Source organism: Bos grunniens, chromosome 23 (assembly GCF_055505025.1).
Source record: "Bos grunniens cultivar Pamir isolate PY7600 chromosome 23, Bosgru_T2T1.0, whole genome shotgun sequence".
NCBI classification, from domain to species: domain Eukaryota; kingdom Metazoa; phylum Chordata; class Mammalia; order Artiodactyla; family Bovidae; genus Bos; species Bos grunniens.
In genome coordinates this window covers 27145432-27165579 of record NC_141187.1, presented here as the reverse complement: position 1 = coordinate 27165579, position 20148 = coordinate 27145432, and the positions used below count along the sequence as shown (strand labels likewise).

General features: G+C 39.1%; 1 pseudogene across 1 annotated transcript; it reads right to left on the bottom strand.

The window, feature by feature from the left end:
• Nucleotides 1–634: 634 nt before the first annotated feature.
• LOC147346992 (butyrophilin subfamily 1 member A1 pseudogene) lies at nucleotides 635–2230 on the bottom strand (annotated as a pseudogene). The gene is made up of 2 exons (XR_015152667.1): nucleotides 2131–2230; nucleotides 635–1313 (listed from the first exon to the last, which is right to left on the bottom strand). The product of XR_015152667.1 is annotated as a butyrophilin subfamily 1 member A1 pseudogene (transcript).
• Nucleotides 2231–20148: the final 17918 nt, after the last annotated feature.

The window sequence follows — 20148 nt, the reverse complement described above, 5'->3', positions numbered from 1 at the left end:
TGTGACAATGAAACTCCAAGTCTGACATGATGACATGATGCTTTCTCTATATACACACGTGTGCTAAGTCGTTTCAGTTGTGTCCAACTCTTTGTGACCCTATGGACTGTAGACCTCATGCTCCTCTGTCCATGGAATTCCCAGGCAAGAATACTGGAGTTGGTTGCCATGCCATCCTCCAAGGAATCTTCCCAACCCATGGATCAAACCCACATCTCCTGTATCAACAGGCAGATTCTTTACCACAAGTGCCACCTGAGAAGCACCCATATGTACATTTCTGTATCTAAATTTCCTCTTTTATAAGGACACCCAGCACATTGGATTAAGGACCCACCCTACTCCAGTATGACCTTATCTTTACTGATTACATTTGAATAACTCTACTTCCAAATAAGCTCATATCATGAATATTGGATGTTAGCCCATAACATAGGGTATATTGAGATAGAAATAAGAAACAGGGAAATAGAACTGGAGTATTTGGATAAATATTTTGAGAGGATTGATTATGAAAAGAAAAATAGGAAACTGTATAAGACCATATATAATTCATGTTGTGCTGCAAATGTTCACAGTTCTACAGTAATTTGATAACTAATGATGAAGGGAGCATTGATATGTGAGGCGGTCATCAATCTGTGTTCCAGAGCTTTATTTTGAGAATTAGCAGTAAGGAGGAGGAAAAAAAATCTACTTGTATGTCTTTGGGGGAAAATTGTGAACACCACTGAAGTCCAAAGTAAACATTATTCATGAAAACGTAGGCCCATGAAATACAGCATCAGTCTGTTTTCCTTCACCTGGACAGATGGTTAGGTGTCCAGAGGACCAATGTCTAAAAATAGGTTTTAGGACAACACAGAATGTGTTCTGGTGAAAGGTGAAACTGTGAAATCTATCTGTCATGTCATAGAAAGACACATCCCCAGCTTCATAATACAGGAATACCCGCACACTAAGGGGTTTTCCTTTTACAGTAAGAGGAGTTGCTAGGGCAATGAGGGCACAGTACTCTTCCTTGTAGAACCTAATCACCCAGAAACCACTCTGTGGAGACACTGGGACCCTTCCCTTCCTTCTTACATTATCCCTACAAACTCCCAGGTCCCAGGAACAGGTGTTCCCAACCTGCACCTCCCAGAAGTATCTCCCTGAGCTGATGCTCAGCTGACCCAGCACACAGGAAACAGAGTTGAATCTCTGTGTGGAGCTGGGAAGATCTTGATGCTTGTTTTGCCAGGTAACTCATTTCCCTTCTTCAGACAGGAGGAGAACAGGATGAGCAGTGGCTGCATCCAGGGTCACATTTGCTGCAAAGACAAGTGGACCATCATGTTTCTGGGAAGGGTCTCAGTAGACCTGGGCCAGAGGGTTCTCATTCTGTGAGGACTCCTCTGACCCTGGGTAGATCCAGCTCACTTCCACCCAACATTCCTCCAGACTGTCCCACAAAGAGCAAGGTCCCTCATGGATCATCACATACTCACCACTTTTGAATTCTTCTTTCCTCCAATCTACAAGGAACAGATGAACATGAGAACCTACCATCTGAAAAACAGCTGCCTGTCTGTCCAAAATACCTAGGATTAATTAAAGAATAATAGCAACCAAAGAAAGTACTCTTCAATACCTTGAATTTCTGTTTACAATCTACTAAATTATGTCTGATATGAGACCTCATCCATAACTAGCCCACTCAGAGGGGTAGACATTCTTGCAGGATTAATATCTAGAATCTACTTACAGTGTTAAAAAGGAAATAAGGAACATGGCATGTCTGACCAAATAATTTACTTTTCAAGTCAGTTTCCACATCATCTAACTGATGAAATCCACTTTCCTTATCTCAGAACACAATGCAAGATACAATTAAAGACAAACAAACAAAAGAAATTGTTAAAATTTAATGTTTCAAACACATTATTATCTGTTAATGAGTAATCTATGGAAGTTATGCTATGTATATTTCGGAGTTTCTTTAATTTTCAGTAAACTATTTTGCATACTGTAAGTGTTCGTTTAAATATTTTTGATAGTAGGATATTCTTCATTAGCGTCCATATCACTCACCAGGATATAATGGTGCATTCTTCCAGGCTGGAAAAGAACAAATAGGAAACCCTTTACCTGTTTTCCTTTCCTGTTTTTCTCTTGTCTTTTTCTTCCCTCCTGTCCTTATCCCATTTATTCTTTTGAATTCCTTGGACTTTCTCTTTCTATCCTGCATCACCTTTATATTCCATTTTCTTTCAGATGTGATAAAATTATCAGGTGTAAAACAGGTAGAATTGTAGGAGAAACAAAATGTGATACGGACAGAGTTGGAGCATCACAGAGACAGCATGAAATAAAGACAAGACAGGAAGAAGGGGAAGAATATGCTGAATAACTCCTCATTTACATTTCAGAGATAATTAATCAAAATTACAGACATTTATGGGCTTCCCTGGTGGCTCAGACAGTAAAGAATCCACCTGCAATGTGGGAGACCTTGGTTTGATCCCTGGATTGGGAAGATCCCCTGTAGGAGGGCATGGCAGCCCACTCCAGTATTCGTACCTGGAGAATCCCCATGGACAGAGAATTCTGGCGGGCTACAGTCCATGAGGTCACAAAGAGTCAGACACGACTGAGTGACTAAACACAGAACAGCATAGAGAAAGAAAAATAAATGCTTCTTTGCTGACTGTAGACATTTTAATGTTTATTCCTGTATCTTATCCTATTGCTATAGAGCCAGGACCCAAGACAGATGAAAGGATGAAACTTTCTGAGGTAACCATTTCAGTTCAGTTCAGTTCAGTTTAGTCACTCAGTTGTGTCTGACTGTTTGTGACCCCATGGATCACAGCACACCAGGACTCCCTGTCCATCACCAACTTCTGGAGCTTACTCAATTTCACATCCATTCAGTTGGTGATGCCATCCAATCATCTCTTCCTCTGTCATCCCTTTCTCCTGTCACCGTCAATCTTTCCCAGCATCAGTGTCTTTTCAAATAAGTCAGCTCTTCGCATCAGGTGGCCAAAGTATTGGAGTTTCAGCTTCAACATCACTCCTTCCAATGAATATTCAGGACTGGTTTCCTTGAGGATGGACTGGTTGGATCTCCTTGCCTGTTTACTCACCATTTTGAACTGAACCATCCTCCTATCTGAGAGAAAACACACAAATAGGCATATATATGACAGGATTTCTTAACAGTATAAGGAAGATGCAATTAAAGCCATACATCTGCAAACAGTTATGTCTGCATATTTGTCAAGTATGCATATTTTTAAAATAATCAGAGAAATCTCTAAAGTCTATTCTAAATGAAAAATTCACTTCAATTTAAAGAGAACTATCTGATCCATAGGGTCATGAGAATTTAAACAGTTCACACAGTGGAGTACTAAAAAAATATTGTTGGAATACCTCATAAAATAGCCTTAGACTGTAGAAATACATTGTCAATGAAGTTTACTTGAGCAAAAAATGCAATATAAAATATCCAAAGGAAGAGTAATTGCTTGAATTATTGTTTGAATTGAAATAAAAATGAATAATAACTAAGGTAGGGAAGAGAAAATAATTAGGCAAAATCAGGAAAAATATTTATAGACATTGGATCATCTGAGAGTATAATGCTCAAAATTCTCCAAGCCAGGCTTCAACAGTACATGAACTATGAACTTCCAGATGTTCAAGCTGGATTTAGAAAGGCAGAGGAACCAGAGATCAAATTGCCAACATCTGTTGGATTATCGAAAAAGCAAGAGAGTGCCAAGAAAACATCTACTTCTGCTTTACTGACTACACCAAAGTCTTTGACTGTGTGGATCACCACAAACTGTGGAAAAGTCTTAAAGAGATGGGACTACCAGACCACCTTATTTGCCTCCTGAGGAATCTGTATGCCGATCAAGAAGCAACAGTCAAAACTGGACATGGAACAACAGACTGGTTTCAAATTGGGAAGGAGTACATCAAGGCTGTATATCATCACCCTGAGTATTTAATTTCTTTGCAGAGTACATCGTGTGAAATGCCAGGCTGGATGAAGCATAAACGGATATCAAAATGGTTACCGACTGGAAGAAGCACAAGCTGGAATCAAGATTGCCGGGAGAAATATCAATAACCTCAGATATGCAGATGACACCACCCTTATGGCAGAAAGTGAAGAGGAACTAAAAAGCCTCTTGATGAAAGTGAAAGTGGAGAGTGAAAAAGTTGGCTTAAAGCTCAACATTCAGAAAACGAAGATCATGGCATCCAGTCCCATCACTTCATGGCAAATAGATGGGGAAACAGGGGAAACAGTGTCAGACTTTATTTTTCTGGGCTCCAAAATCACTGCAGATGGTGACTGCAGCCATGAAATTAAAAGATGCTTACTCCTTGGAAGGAAAGTTATGACCAACCTAGATAGCATATTGAAAAACAGAGACATTACTTTGCCAACAAAGGTTCGTCTATTCAAGGCTATGGTTTTTCCTGTGGTCATATATGGATGTGAGAGTTGGACTGTGAAGAAGGCTGAGCGCCGAAGAATTGATGCTTTTGAACTGTGGTGTTGGAGAAGACTCTTGAGAGTCCCCTGGACTGCAAGGAGTTCCAACCAGTCCATTCTGAAGGAGATCAGCCCTGGGATTTCTTTGGAAGGAATGATACTAAAGCTGAAACTCCAGTACTTTGGCCACCTGATGCGAAGAGCCGACTCATTGGAAAAGACTCTGATGCTGGGAGGGATTGAGGGCAGGAGGAGAAGGGGACGACAGAGGATGAGATGGCTGGATGGCATCACTGACTCGATGGACATGAGTCTGGGTGAACTCCGGGAGTTGGTGATGGACAGGGAGGCCTGGTATGCTGCGATTCATGGGGTCGCGAATAGTCGGACAGGACTGAGCGACTGAACTGAACTGAACCCTAACCCTAACCCTAATTTCAATTAGGAGAAATATCAGTAACCTCAGATATGCAGATGACACCATCCTTATGGCAGAAAGCAAAGAAGAACTAAAGAGCCTTTTGATGAAAGTGAAAGAGGAGACTGAAAAAGCTGGCTTAAAACTCAATATTCAGAAAACGAAGATCATGGCATCTGGTCCTATCTCTTCATGGCAAATAGAGGAGGAAACAATGGAAACAGTAGGAGCCTTTATTTTGGGGGGCTCCAAAATCACTGCTGATGGTGACTGCAGTTATGAAATTAAAAGATGCTTGCTCCTTGGAAGAAAAGCTATGACCAACCTAGAGAGCATACTAAAAAGCAGAGGCATTACTTTGCCAACACAGGTCCGTCTAGTGGTCAAAGCTACGGTTTTTCCTGTAGTCATGTATGAATGTGAGAGTTGAACTATAAAGAAAGCTGAGTGCTGAAGAATTGATACTTTTGAACTGTGGTGTTGGAAAAGACTCTTAAGAGTCCCTTGGACTGCAAGGAGATCCAACCAGTCCATCCTAAAGGAAATCAGTCCTGAATATTCATTGGAAGGACTGATGCTGAAGCTGAAACTCCAGTACGTTGGCCACCTGATGTGAGGAACTGACTCACTGGAAAAGACCCTGATGTTGGGAAAGATTGAAGGCAGTAGGAGAAGGGGATGACAGAAGATGAGATGGTTGGATGGCATCACCGACTTGATAGACATGAGTTTGGGTAAGCTCTGGGAGTTGGTGATGGATGGGGAGGCCAAGAGTGCTGCAGTCCATAGGGTCACAAAGAGTCAGACACGACTGAGCAACTGAACTGGACTGAGAGTATGGTCAAGAAAAGTAGACCAAGTCTCAGGTTTACATGTGATATTAGTAATAGATATATGAAAGGACAATAACAGGAGACTTATAATAGACAAAGTGTGTAAATCAAAAAGAAACATGTCTCTCTCACCAGGTTTGGAGTTTGAACCATTCCTTTAAAACCTGGGATAAAATCTTGAACAAAACCAGAGGCATTCTATCTCGGAGGACAAGTTGAAGAACCCAAGTTAAAGAATGTCTTCTATTAAATAGAGAAAACACTATCCTTCTTAGTCCAACCGTCTTCATTGAACCAACCTTATAGTGAAATTATGATAATCATCTGGAAGATAGTACTTTAACACTGTATTAAAGGAAAATAAGGAAACTAAGAAAAAGTATTTCTAGGTAATACATCTGCAAAAGAAAGAGATAAGAAAAAAAATACCAATTTCAATCTGAAGTACATCTGAAAAGCAAAAAAATTTTTTTAAATCACATTCATGTAAATATCATAGAAAATCAACAGAAAATAAAAGATGAAAATTTCCAAATATAGAATTCCTAATTCAAAATTTAGAATAAATATGTATTTAATAAAATAATAAAATATTTTTACAGCAAATACTACACATATGACAGATTAAACAAGATTTTTTTAAGTAAAAAATTATTTGTGTAATCATGGACAAATGCAGGTATAAGTTCTGAAAAGGTCTTTTTAGAAGATGCCACACTTAAAGAAATACAGACATTTCGCACCCTAGACTAGGTCATTAGTTCAGAAGTGGCATGTGAACTAGGTCTTTCCAATCAAAACAAATCTCAGGCCTAGCCAATCAAAACAAATCAAAGGGCTCTTCTGGGATGTAGAGACAGAAACATTCTCACCATTGGGACTGGGTGGCAGTGCCATACAGCAAGAAATCCAGAATCATGGGGACCATCAAGGTAGCACTAACTCAGGGGCAAAGCCAACAGAAAAGGGCCCAGGGAGAACTTCAGTGAAACAGAGTGCCCTGACCATGCCATCCCTGAAGTTATGCTTCCCTTGACTTCAAGAAAGTTATTCCAGGAGGAATAAATCCTTTTCATTTTATAGACTGGTTGGAATTTTGCTGCTATCTGATGTTTGCATGAGAAGAGTTATTTTTACTTTTTAGTTATTAAAAAATTATATAAAAAAAAAAAAGAAGATGCCACAACCTGCTGAGAAAGTGAATCAATGTATGTATGGGTACAAACTTTTTGCAAGTCTGATGATTTCTAATTCTTTGCATTTAACAAATTGGCAATAAGATTAATTCTGTTACAAATTCATAGGACTTTGAAAATAATTTTTAAAGCCTGTACACTTTGATTTTATTATCTATTGCAGAAAAATCAACAAATTGAGTGATGTGACTCTAACCAAATTTGCTCCACTACTTACATAATAACTTAGATAATAGAAGAAAATTTCTCAACAAACAAACTTCCTATAAACAAACAAATGGAATACAATTGATACTGATGACTGATTCATGCATTTCGAGGAAACATAATTGGTAAAAATGAGATAATGGAGTAAAAAATACTAGCATTACAGGAGCAAAGTGTTAGAAAGCTGTGTTTATACACTTGTTTTATCTTCTTTCTATAATGTGACTCCAGACTTCACTGAAGTCTCTTAAATTTTCATGCAAATTTCAAGAGATTAGCTCATTTCCAGAATTGAAATTTTATTAAAAGACAACATTTGAGAGCCCTTAGAATTTATAGAATTCAAGATTTTATGTACCAGGTACACTTTTACTTGTCCTACATTATTGGAGGAAACCTCTCTGGTGGTATTATGTCCACTATGTGGTCTTTTCTGATTTCTCCTGGTTTTACTAGACTAAAACATCAATCTGTATTTCAAGTTGTAACTTTTCTAAATTTAGATGCCTTTTAGGATATAATTCCTCACTTTAAAAGAAAGGAAACTAATGTAATCTCATATACTTTCCAGTAAGGAAAAACTCATTTCTTTAAATTAAATAACAAGAAAGTAATAGAAAAGAGGTGTTATGGGGCAGTGAAGAGAGATCTGTGACAAATGAGACTATCTTGATGAAAACTGATTGGTCAGAATTTTAAATACTCAAACTTGGCACATATCTTCATAAAAAAATTTTTTCATGGACATTATTAAAGTAGAGACATCACTTTGCTGATCAAGTTCTGGATAGTCAAGGCTATGATTTTTCCATTAGTAATGCATGCATGTGAGAGTTACAGCATAAATAAGGCTGAGCACTGAAGAATTGATGCTTTTGAACTGTGGTGCTGGAGAAGACATTTGAGAGTCCCTTGGACAACAAGGAGATCAAACTAGTCAATCCTAAAGGAAGTCAACCTTGAATATTCATTGGAAACTGATGCTGAGGCTGAAGCTCCAGTAATTTGGCCACCTGATACAAAGAGCCAACTCACTGAAAAAGACCCTGATGTTGGGAAACATTGAGAGGAGGAGGAAAAGGAGACAACAGAGGATGAGATGGTTGGATGGCATTACCTTCTCAATGGACATGAGTTTGAGTAAACTCCAGGAGATAGTAAAGAACAGGAAAGCCTGGTTCACTGCAGTCCATGGGGTCATGAGAAGTTGGACATGACTTAGTGAGTGAGCAACAACATTCATGGAAAGGCTCTGTCTCCTTGATTGCAATGACTGGAAATACAAAAGAGGTAATAATGCCGTAAATTGAATAGTGAATGAAGATGGGTAGCTTGAGTTGGAAGGATAAGATACTGACATAAAAGCATGTAAAACTATGTCTTTGTTTGCATTTAAAGGTGATCTTTAAGAGTGGAAGGCAAGGGCATAAGAAATAGATGAGAGAATGACAATGTACCAATGGAATACATTTGGTACTTGCCTTTTTCCTGTTCACTCTCCTTTGAAAAAATAGAAGGAAGAAGTAAGCAATTCATTCCAAACAGAAGCATAATGTTAAGAAGGAAGGAGATCCAAAATTAGGACTTCTTTCAGTTTACTGTGTGGTATAACTTGATGTGTATTTGTGAAAACTGAGGTCATAAATTTCCAAAGGACATCTCACCAATCAGAGGCTGGGCTGTTTTATATCCCTCCACCCCTTTTGTACAAAAGGAAATAAATTAGGAAGTAAAACCCTAAGAGGAGATGGGGCAGGAATTTTGGGGGGATGCAAATATGAATCATTAGTCTGTTGTCGGGCCATCCTTTTTCACACTGAATTGCGGGTATAGACACAAGTAGGACACAGCGGGGCTTCTCAGGTGGCTTAGTGGTAAAGAATCTGCCTGCCAATGCAAAAGACTCGGGTTCAATCCCTGGGTCTGGAAGATCCCCTGGAGAAGGAAATGGCAACCCACTCCAGTATTGTTGCCTGGAAATCCTATATACAGAGGTGCCTGGAAGCTCCAGGGATTACAAAAGAGTCAGACAGGACCTAGGACTAAACAACAACAACAGGAGACAAGTACTTAAAAAGTGAGAAGGAAGCATATGGTGAAGGTACCCATCAGTACAAAAATGTATCTGTAGCAGTAGTCATATGAGACTTCTTATTTACATTAAAGAGATAAATTCCTAAATTCTATTTCCAAAAAAGAATATAACTGAAATTTTCATGAGAAATTTGTACAACCATTTTTGGAAAACAGTGTTATGATATCTTCAAAATGTAGAAATAAAGTTAATATTATGACCCAGACTTTTCTCTCCATGTAAAAGAACTAAAATGGAATTTTTACATAAACATTGCAAATGAATGTTCACAGCAACTTTCCTGTACAGGCCAAAAATGTGAAAAAATTTAAATATTCATTGGCAGAAGGATAAAAAAATTGCTGCATACGCCTACAATGGGATATTACCCAACAGTAGGGAATAAAACGTAGATTATGGATACATGTAGCAATATACATATCTGGAAAATGAGTATTCTGAGTGAATTAAGTCAAATATACAATTATATTAAAAATGTGCATTTTCATAAAATTCTTGAAAACAGGAGATAATCTGTATTCAGAAAGACATCCATGATTGAGTAGGAACAAGATGGGGCAGAAAAAGGCCTGAAGGAGTCATTACAAAAGTCATGAGAAAACTTAATGGTAAAGATAGTTTCATTTCTTTAAGTGTTGTTATTGCTTCATGGATGTGGATGTATGTTACAATGTAGTCAATTAAACATTTTTCACAAGTACTACTTGCTGTATTTCAACTAGATCTCAATAAAGCATTGAGGCAAATCTCTCTTCAACTTCCAGCCCTAAGTTCTTCCCCATTTTCCCAAATCAGAATTTCTGTTAGGATTGCTTTGCCATAATCATATTTTGTTTTTTCTCAAGCAGTTTATTAGATACCCAAGGATACTTTCAAATTATCCAAAGATTATCCTTTACTGAATTTAAGTTACTAAGCACACAAATGCTCCTGAGCATCTAATGATGTCCTTTGAGCAGAAAAACAAGTAGTAAGTTTAGGAGGTTACTGTAGTCACTCAGGAGAGAATGAATATTCAGTAAGGCCACTGTAATGAGAAGAAGTGGGGAGGAAGTAAATAAATGTTTTTGTTAACCATTTGTGTATTTCATTTAGTGCAGGCGGCTGTGATTGGCACATTTAGCACGGCCGAGAGGAGCTACCCCATGTCCGAGGTCAGGGGCAGAACCCGGAAGGACCCCATGTCCCAGGGGAAGCGGCCAAGAGGAGTTACCCCACATCCGAGGTCAGGGGCAGCGGCCGAGAGTGCCAGGCTGCAACGGCACAGGAATGACCACGAGGAGCGACCCCACGCCCAAGGCCAGGGGCCGAGGCTGGGAGGAGCAACCCCACCTCCAAGGAGCGGTGGCTGCACAGGCGCAGGAGTGCCTAGAGGAGCTATTCCACGTTCAAGGTCAGAAGGGGCGGCGGTGAAGAGATACCCAACGTCCAAGGTAAGAGAAACCCAAGTAAGAGGGCAGGTGTTGCAAGAGGGCATCAGAGGGCAGACACACTGAAACCATACTCAAAGAAAACTAGTGAATCCAATCACACTAGGACCACAGCCTTGTCTAACTCAATGAAACTAAGCCATGCCCGTGGGGCCACCCAAGACGGGCGGGTCATGGTGGAAAGGTCTGACAGAATGTGGCCCACTGGAGAAAGGAATGGCAAACCACTTCAGTATTCTTGCCTTGAGAACCCCATGAACAGTATGAAAACACAAAATGATAGGATACTGAAATAGGAACTCCCCAGGTCAGTAGGTGCCCAATATGCTACTGGAGATCAGTGGAGAAATAACTCCAGAAAGAATGAAGGGTTGGAGCCAAAGCAAAAACAGTACCCAGTTGTGGATGTGACTGGTGATAGAAGCAAGGTCTGATGCTGTAAAGAGCAATATTCCATAGGAAACTGGAATGTCAGGTCCATGAATCAAGGCAAATTGGAAGTGGTCAAATAAGAGATGGCAATAGTGAACATCGATGTTCTAGGAATCAGCGAACTCAAATGGACTGCAATGAGTGAATTTAACACAGATGACCATTATATCTACTACTGTGGGCAGGAATCCCTCAGAAGAAATGGAGTAGCCATCATGGTCAACAAAGGAGTTCGAAATGCAATACTTGGATGCAATCTCAAAAACGACAGAATGATCTCTGTTCATTTCCAAGGCAAACCATTCAATATCACAGTAATCCAAGTCTATGCCCCAACCAGTAACGCTGAAGAAGCTGAAGTTGAACGGTTCTATGAAGACCTACAAGACCTTTTAGAACTAACACCCCAAAAAGATGTCCTTTTCATTATAGGGGACTGGAATGCAAAAGTAGGAAGTCAAGAAACACCTAGAGGAACAGGCAAATTTGGCCTTGGAATAAGGAATGAAGCAGGGCAAAGACTAATAGTTTGCCAAGAAAATGCACTGGTCATAGCAAACACACTCTTCCAACAACACAAGAGAAGACTCTACACATGGACGTCACCAGATGGTCAACACCGAAATCAGATTGATTATATTCATTGCAGCCAAAGATGGAGAAGCTCTATACAATTAACAAAAACAAGACCAGGAGCTGACTGTGGCTCAGACCATGAACTCCTTATTGCCAAATTCAGACTTAAATTGAAGAAAGTAGGGAAAACCACTAGACCATTCAGGTATGACTGAAATCAAATCCCTTATGATTATACAGTGGAAGTGAGAAATAGATTTAAGTGACTAGATCTGATAGATAGAGTGCCTGATGAACTATGGACTGAGGTTCGTGACACTGTACAGGAGACAGGGATCAAGACCATCCCCAAGGTAAAGAAATGCAAAAAAGCAAAATGGCTGTCTGAGAAGGCCTTACAAATAGCTGTGAAAAGAAGAGAAGCAAAAAGCAAAGGAGAAAAGGAAAGATATAAGCATCTGAATGCAGAGTTCCAAAGAATAGCAAGAAGAGATAAGAAAGCCTTCTTCAGTGATCAATGCAAAGAAATAGAGGAAAACTACAGAATGGGAAACACTAGAGATCTCTTCAAGAAACTTAGAGATACCAAGGGAACATTTCATGCAAAGATGGTCTTGATAAAGGACAGAAATGGTATGGACCTAACAGAAGCAGAAGATATTAAGAAGAGGTGGCAAGAATACACAGAAGAACTGTACAAAAAATATCTTCATGACCAAGATAATCACGATGGTGTGATCACTCACCTAGAGCCAGATATCCTGGAACGTGAAGTCAAGTGGGCCTTAGAAAGCATCACTACATACAAAGCTAGTGGAGATGATGGAATTCCAGTTGAGCTATTTCAAATCCTAAAAGATGATGCTGTGAAAGTGCTGCATTCAATATGCCAGCAAATTTGGAAAACTCAGCAGTGGCCACAGGACTGGAAAAGGTCAGTTTTCATTCCAATGACAAAGAAAGGCAATGCCAAAGAATGCTCAAACTACCACACAATTGTACTCATCTCACACGCTAGTTAAGTAATGCTCAAAATTCTCCAACCCAGGCTTAAGCATATGTGAACCATGAACTTCCAGATGTTCAAGCTGTTTTTAGATAGGCAGAGGAAACAGAGACCAAATTGCCAACATCTGCTGGATCATCAAAAAAGTAAGAGAGTTCCAGAAAAACATCTATTTCTGCTTTTGACTATGCCAAAGCCTTTGACTGTGTGGATCACAATAAACTGTGGGGAATTCTGAAGGAGATGGGAGTACGAGACCACCTGACCTGCCTCTTGAGAAATTTGTATGCAGGTCAGGAAGCAACAGTTAGAACTGGACATGGAACAACAAACTGGTTCCAAATAGGAAAAAGAGTACATCAAGGCCGTATATTGTCACCCTGCTTATTTAACTTCTATGCAGAGCACATCATGAGAAACGCGGGGCTGGAAGAAGCACAAGCTGGAATCAAGATTGCCAGGAGAAATATTAATAACCTCAGATATGCAGATGACACCGCTCTTATGGCAGAAAGTGAAGAGGAAGTAAAAAGCTTATTGATGAAGGTGAAAGAGGAGAGTAAAAAAGTTGGCTTAAAACTCAACATTCAGAAAACGAAGATCATGGCATCTGGTCCCATCACTTCATGGCAAATAGATTGGGAAACAGTGGAAACAGTGTCAGACTTTATTTTGGGGGGCTCCAAAATCACTGCAGATGGTGACTGCAGCCATGAAATTAAAAGACGCTTACTCTTTGGAAGAAAAGTTATGACCAACCTAGATAGCATATTGAAAAGCAGAGACATTATTTTGCCAACAAAGGTCCGTCTAGTCAAGGCTATGGTTTTTCCAGTGGTCATGTATGGATGTGAGCGTTGGACTGTGAAGAAAGCTGAGTGCTGAAGAATTGATGTTTTTGAACTGTGGTGTTGGAGAAGACTCTTGAGAGTCCCGTGGACTGCAAGGAGTTCCAACCAGTCCATTCTGAAGGAGATCAGCCCTGGGATTTCTTTGGAAGGAATGATGCTAAAGCTGAAACTCCAGTACTTTGGCCACCTCATGCAAAGAGTTGACTCATTGGAAAAGACTCTGTTGCTGGGAGGGATTGAGGGCAGGAGGAGAAGGGGACGACAGAGGATGAGATGGCTGGATGACATCACTAACCTGATGGACGTGAGTCTGAGTGAACTCTGGCAGTTGGTGATGGAGAGTGAGGCCTGGTGTGCTGTGATTCATGGGGTTGCAAAGAGTCGAACATGACTGAGCGACTGAACTGAACTGTGTATTTCTAGTATCATTAATTGGCCTCCCAGGTGGCTTGTGGCTCAGCTGGTAAAAAATCTGTCTGCAAATCGGGGGACCTGGGTTTGATCCCTGGCTTGGGAAGGTCCGCTGGAGAACGGAAGCGTTACCCAATCCAGTATTCTGGCCTGGAGAATTCCATGGACTACACAGTCCATGGGGTTGCAAAGAGTTGGACACGGCTGGGTGACTTTCATTTCACTTCATTTCAATTGGCTCAGTTGTAAAGAATCCATCTGCAATGCAGGAGTGCAGAAGATGCCAGTTTGATCTCTGTGTCAATAAGATCCCCTGGAGAAGGAAATGGCAGCACACTCCAGCATTCTTGCCGACATAATCTTAAGGACAGAGTAGCCTGGCTAGCTACAGTCCATGGAGTTGTAAAGAGTCAAAAATGACTGAGCCAAGAAACACACACACACATCATTTATGCAGGGCTTACTTTCATTTTTTTCTGGTAATATTAATTTTAGCAAGTATAAAGATAGATTCAGACAAATCTTAGTCTTAGAGCTGAGTGGCATTGTTTTCTCTGATTCTTCTTCCTCTACTTTTTCTCTTCCTCTTGTTTCTTCTCTTCTTTTCATGTTCTCCTTCTTCCCTCATTGTTCATCCTTCTCTATGGAGGCCACTATTTCCTAACAGACTTCTATATTTACTTTCTTTTCTTTCTTATTTTCTCTGACTTTTTCTTCTCTCTTTTCCCTATGAATTTATGCGTTACTTCTCTTTCACAGAATCTTACATGGCTTTATTAGTGATTTTTCTCAATAAAAGAGAAATTCAATTTGATATATACAATTTTTTCAAAGACTATTCATCAATCATTTCTTTTTAACTTTGAAAAATTCTTTAATAGTTACTATGCATTCTTAACTATAATATCACTTCAGAAAAAAAATAAATTCAATATTTGTAGTAAACTTTCTGTGAATCTCTTCAGAAATAATTTTCAAATTATTTGAAAAGATGGAAAAATGTTATTTTCAAGCATTGTCTTACAATTCTTATAATTCCTAAGCAAATAAGAACAAATAAGTTGAGTCCTTGCTTCTTTTGTGGCTCAGCTGGTAAAGAATCTGCCTGCAATGCGGGAGACCTGAGTTTGACCCCTGGTTTGGGAAGATCCCCTGGAGAAAGAAAAGGCTACCCACTCCAGTATTCTGGCCTGGAGAATTCCATGGACTATAGCCCACGGGGTCTCAAAGAGTCAGACATGGCTTGGCAACTTTCACTCACTCACTCAAGTTGAGTCCTATGACAATCCCAGTGTTCTGCCTTGAGGCACTATCTGGACTCCAATTGAAAGAGGAGTGAGACCAAGAGAATCTTGTGGTAATCCTCAGGTGAAGCCAGTAAGATCAGTTTCTGTGGGTCAAGGGAGCTGGTTTTGTATAACTGAATACAGTGAGGAGGAAACTTTGAAAGAAATAACTCCAAATATTGGCTTAGATTTCTTGATTCTATTGCTGAATTTAAGCTATGCATACATGGGGTGCAACTAAAGAAATGAAGCAAAAAATAACAAAGAATCTATACTACTTACAGGAGTTCTGTAGGACTGGAAGGCATTCAAGTTAATAGCAGCTAGAAAGAAGAGCTTTCATTGCACATATGGGCCCTGAGAAAACATCAAAATATGGGCAAATCTAGTGGTAAGACAAAATTAATTACATATTCAAGGCTACCCTAATCTTGATTTGACAAAATCTAAAACAAACCTTATAGAACCAAGGCAATTCTTCAGTAACTAAACTCTGTGCCAGACAAATTCAATACTCAAAAAAACAAAACACAGAAGCCAGCAGTCAACAATATAATATTCAAACTATCCAACATCCTACAAGCAATTACTTACTAGGTGAAGGAGAAAAGTGTAATCCATAACTAGGAGAGTAAGATTCAAAAGAAAAACACCTACAATGGCAGATATCAGGGAATTAAATACTGGTTTAAAGGTAGTATTTGGTTTATATTATTAATATAAACATTAATTTAAAAAACATAAAATACAGCAAGAAAAAAATACAAAGTACAAAAAGACAACAGAATGCTTAAGGAAAAAAAAAAACAGTCTTTGAAAAATTAGCTTACTGGATAGGGGTAAATATTAAGCACTGCAGAAGCAAAAATATTAAAATTTGAGACAAAAATTATAACCAAACTAAAGCACAGATAAAAAATGGCATCAACTGAATTGACATACATGTGTTTTAGATCCTAGAAGCAGTAGAATGAGCAGGGACAGTGAAGAAGAAATAATTGTCTAAATTTTTCCCAATTTTATAAAACTAGAAAGCCACACCTGACTCCAAACTGGATAAACAAAAAGCGTTCCTCACTAAGACACATTTTTAAAAATCTGGAAGCAGTCAGAAAAAAAGATATTTTAAGAAAAATAAAATAAATACAAGAATGTATTTCTTAGTTCTTTGTCATTAAATATGCAAACTGTAAGACTATCAAATCACAACTTGAAAGTCTGAAACGGAAAAAAAAAAAAGAGTAAAACTGGAATTCTATAGTTAGTGATCAGATCAGATCAGATCTGTCGCTCAGTCGTGTCCGACTCTTTGCAACCCCGTGAATCGCAGCACGCCAGGCGTCCCTGTCCATCACCAACTCCCAGAGTTCACTCAGACTCACGTCCATCGAGTCAGTGATGCCATCAAGCCATCTCATCCTCTGTCGTCCCCTTCTCCTGCCCTCAATCCCTCCCAGCATCAGAGTCTTTTCCAATGAGTCAACTCTTTGCATGAGGTGGCCAAAGTACTGGAGTTTCAGCTTTAGCATCATTCCTTCCAAAGAAATCCCAGGGCTGATCTCCTTCAGAATGGATGGGTTGGATCTCCTTGCAGTCCAAGGGACTCTCAAGAGTCTTCTCCAACACCACAGTTCAAAAGCAGCAATTCGTCGGCGCTCAGCCTTCTTCACAGTCCAACTCTCACATCCATACATGACCACAGGAAAAACCATAGCCTTGACTAGACGGACCTTTGTTGGCAAAAGAATGTCTCTGCTTTTGAATATGCTATCTAGGTTGGTCATAACTTTTCTTCCAAAGAGTAAGCGTCTTTTAATTTCATGGCTGCAGTCACCATCTGAAGTGATTTTGGAGCCCCCAAAAATAAAGTCTGACACTGTTTCCCCTGTTTCCCAATCTATTTGCCATGAAGTGATGGGACTGGATGCCATGATCTTAGTTTTCTGAATGTTGAGTTTTAAGCCAACTTTTTCACTCTCCACTTTCACTTTCATCAAGAGGCTTTTTAGTTCCTCTTCACTTTCTGCCATAAGAGTGGTGTCATCTGCATATGTGAGGTTATTGATATTTCTCCTGGCAATCTTGATTCCAGCTTGTGTTTCTTCCAGTCCAGCGTTTCTCATGATGTACTCTGCATATAAGTTAAATAAACAGGGTGACAATAGAGTCTTGACGTACTCCTTTTCCTATTTGGAACCAGTGTGTTGTTCCATGTCCAGTTCTAATTGTTGCTTCCTGACCTGCATACAGGTTTCTCAAGAGGCAGGTCAGGTGGTCTGGTATTCCCATCTCTTTCAGAATTTTCCACGGTGTATTGTGATCCACATAGTCAAAGGCTTTGGCATAGTCAATAAAGCAGAAATAGATGTTTTTCTGGAACTCTCTTGCTTTTTCCATGATCCAGCGAATGTTGGCAATTTGGTCTCTGTTTCCTCTGCCGTTTCTAAAACCAGCTTGAACATCAGGAAGTTCATGGTTCATAGTTAGTGATATATCCTTCAAAATTAAGGCGGGAAAATCATTTTTAAAACAAACAAATGTAGAAGCTTATGTTGCCAGAATAGTGCCACTACAAGATAGAAGTCAATGTTTATTTAGAATGAATGAAATAAAACAAAAATAGAATAAGAATGTATGGAAGTTACATAGACAGAAATGATCAGAACTTAAATAGCGAGAGGTCCAACACTGAAAATTTTAGATGTGAAAAACAGACATCCTGGAGCAAAGGGAGCCAACAAATGGCTAAATGGCTTATAAATTTTTTTTAAAGCAGGGAATCATAAAGACATCCAGAAACCAATTTCTCAAAGAGCTTCAGGCAAAAAGGATATCTGAAAATGTACCAACTTTTTTCTGAAGTTGTTCTGATAAATATAAATGCAAAGATCAATGTAAATTTCATGAGATAGACACAAGATATAAAATTTAAAATTATTGAAATATTTGTATTTAAAATTTACACTATCAGGATGCAGAAGACTACTCACACTCACACACACAGAGAAATGCACAGGGAATCAGAACTCACTTTTTATATGGTTTGTTTTCTTTTCTTTGGGCTTTGACTGCTGTTAAACATACAGTCATTTTTCATAATGTGGTAGCTACATGTGTAAAGTTACTTCAAACACTGCATTAGAGAAAACAGAATCACAGCTCCAAAATTGCCTAACATAGAATTAGGTTTCTGGGTGCATCTATGCTCAAAGATTTTGTCCACCAGTTATTATGGAATTTTGTTGAATTTGAGTTTGTTTTAAACCAGCCTTTAAAATGCTGATCTCCACTATATTACATGGAGGGAAAAGTACTAAATGACAGTAAAGGAGGTTTAAATCAAATGATCTGGTTTTTTAAAAGAGAAATCTGGCATATCATAAACCTTAAACACATTGAAATTTCAAAGGAATCTTGATAAAATTAATGAGAAAACAACTCTCTGTTCCTTTGATTGCAATAAGAAGACCAATCAAAGAAGTAACAATGGGGAAAACCGAATGGCAAATTAAGAGGGCAACCTCAGTTGGAAAAATAAATTAACAAGACAAAAATCAAAGAAAAATATGTGTCTATGTGAGTTGAAGAAGGAGATCCTTGCTTGTTGAAGGTAAGGGTAAAAATGTAAGAAAATGTAAATGAAGTCATTCAGTCGTGTCCGACTCTTTGCGACCCCATGGACTGTAGCCTACCAGGCTCCTCTGTCCATGGGATTTTCCAGGCAATAGTACTGGAGTGGATTCCATTTCCTTCTCCAGCGGATCTTCCCCACCCAGGGATCGAACCTGGGTCTGCCACATTGTAGACAGACACTTTACCGTCTGAACCACCAGGGAAGTACAAGGTAAGGAAGGTAAGGATACAAGAAACAAATGAAATAATGACAAGATCCCCAGTGGAATACATTATTGGTACTTTCCTTTTTACTGTTCACTGTCCTCTAAAAAGTAGAAGGGAAAGAACAATCCATTCCAAATGGAAGCATTTTGTCAAGAAAAGAGATGGACAAAATTGAAAGCCCTTTTATAATTTACTCTTTGGTATATATTGACTCAGGTCTTACAGCATGGCCTCGTGATAAAGAATATGCCTGCCAAGTAGGAGTCCCGGGTTTGATCCCCAGGTTGGATACATGACATGGAGTAGGAAATGGCAACCCACTCCAGTATCCTTGCCTGGGAAATTCCATGGACAGAGGAGCCTGGTGGGCTACACTGCAAAGTGTTGGGAAGAGTTGGATACGATTTAGTGACCAAATAACAGCAAACGAATAGAAAAGAGATGTTAAATGTAACTGATGAGGTATCTATATCAATTGAGCTTATCCTGGAGAAAAATGATAGGCCAACAAATTAGAATACACAAACTTGGCACCTATCTTAGAAACAAAATTCTGTTCAATAAAATTCTGGCCATGACTAGAAAGACAAGACAGGTAAAAATGCCATAAATTGAATAGCAAATGAAAGTGGGTAACTTGAGTTGGATGAATAAGATCCTCACATAAAAGTATGTAAAATCATGTCTCTGTTTGCATTCAAGAGAGATGATCTTTAAGAGTTGAAGGCAAGAACATAAGAAATAGATGAGAGAATGACAATGTACACAGCGGAACACGTTATTGGTACATGTTTTCCTATTCATTTTCCTCTGAAAAGTAGAAGGAAGAAATAAGCGATTCATTCCAAATAAAAGCATAATGTTAAGAAGGAAGAAAACAAAAATTTGGACTTCTTTCATAGTGTACTGTCTGGTCCAACTTGATCTATATTTGTGGAAACTGGAACCATAAATTTCCAAAGGACATGTTACCAATCAGAAGCTGGGTTGTCTTACATCCCTCCCCCACTTTCTGCTAAAGGAACTAAATTAGGAAATTAAACCATAATAGGAGATAAAGCCAGAATTT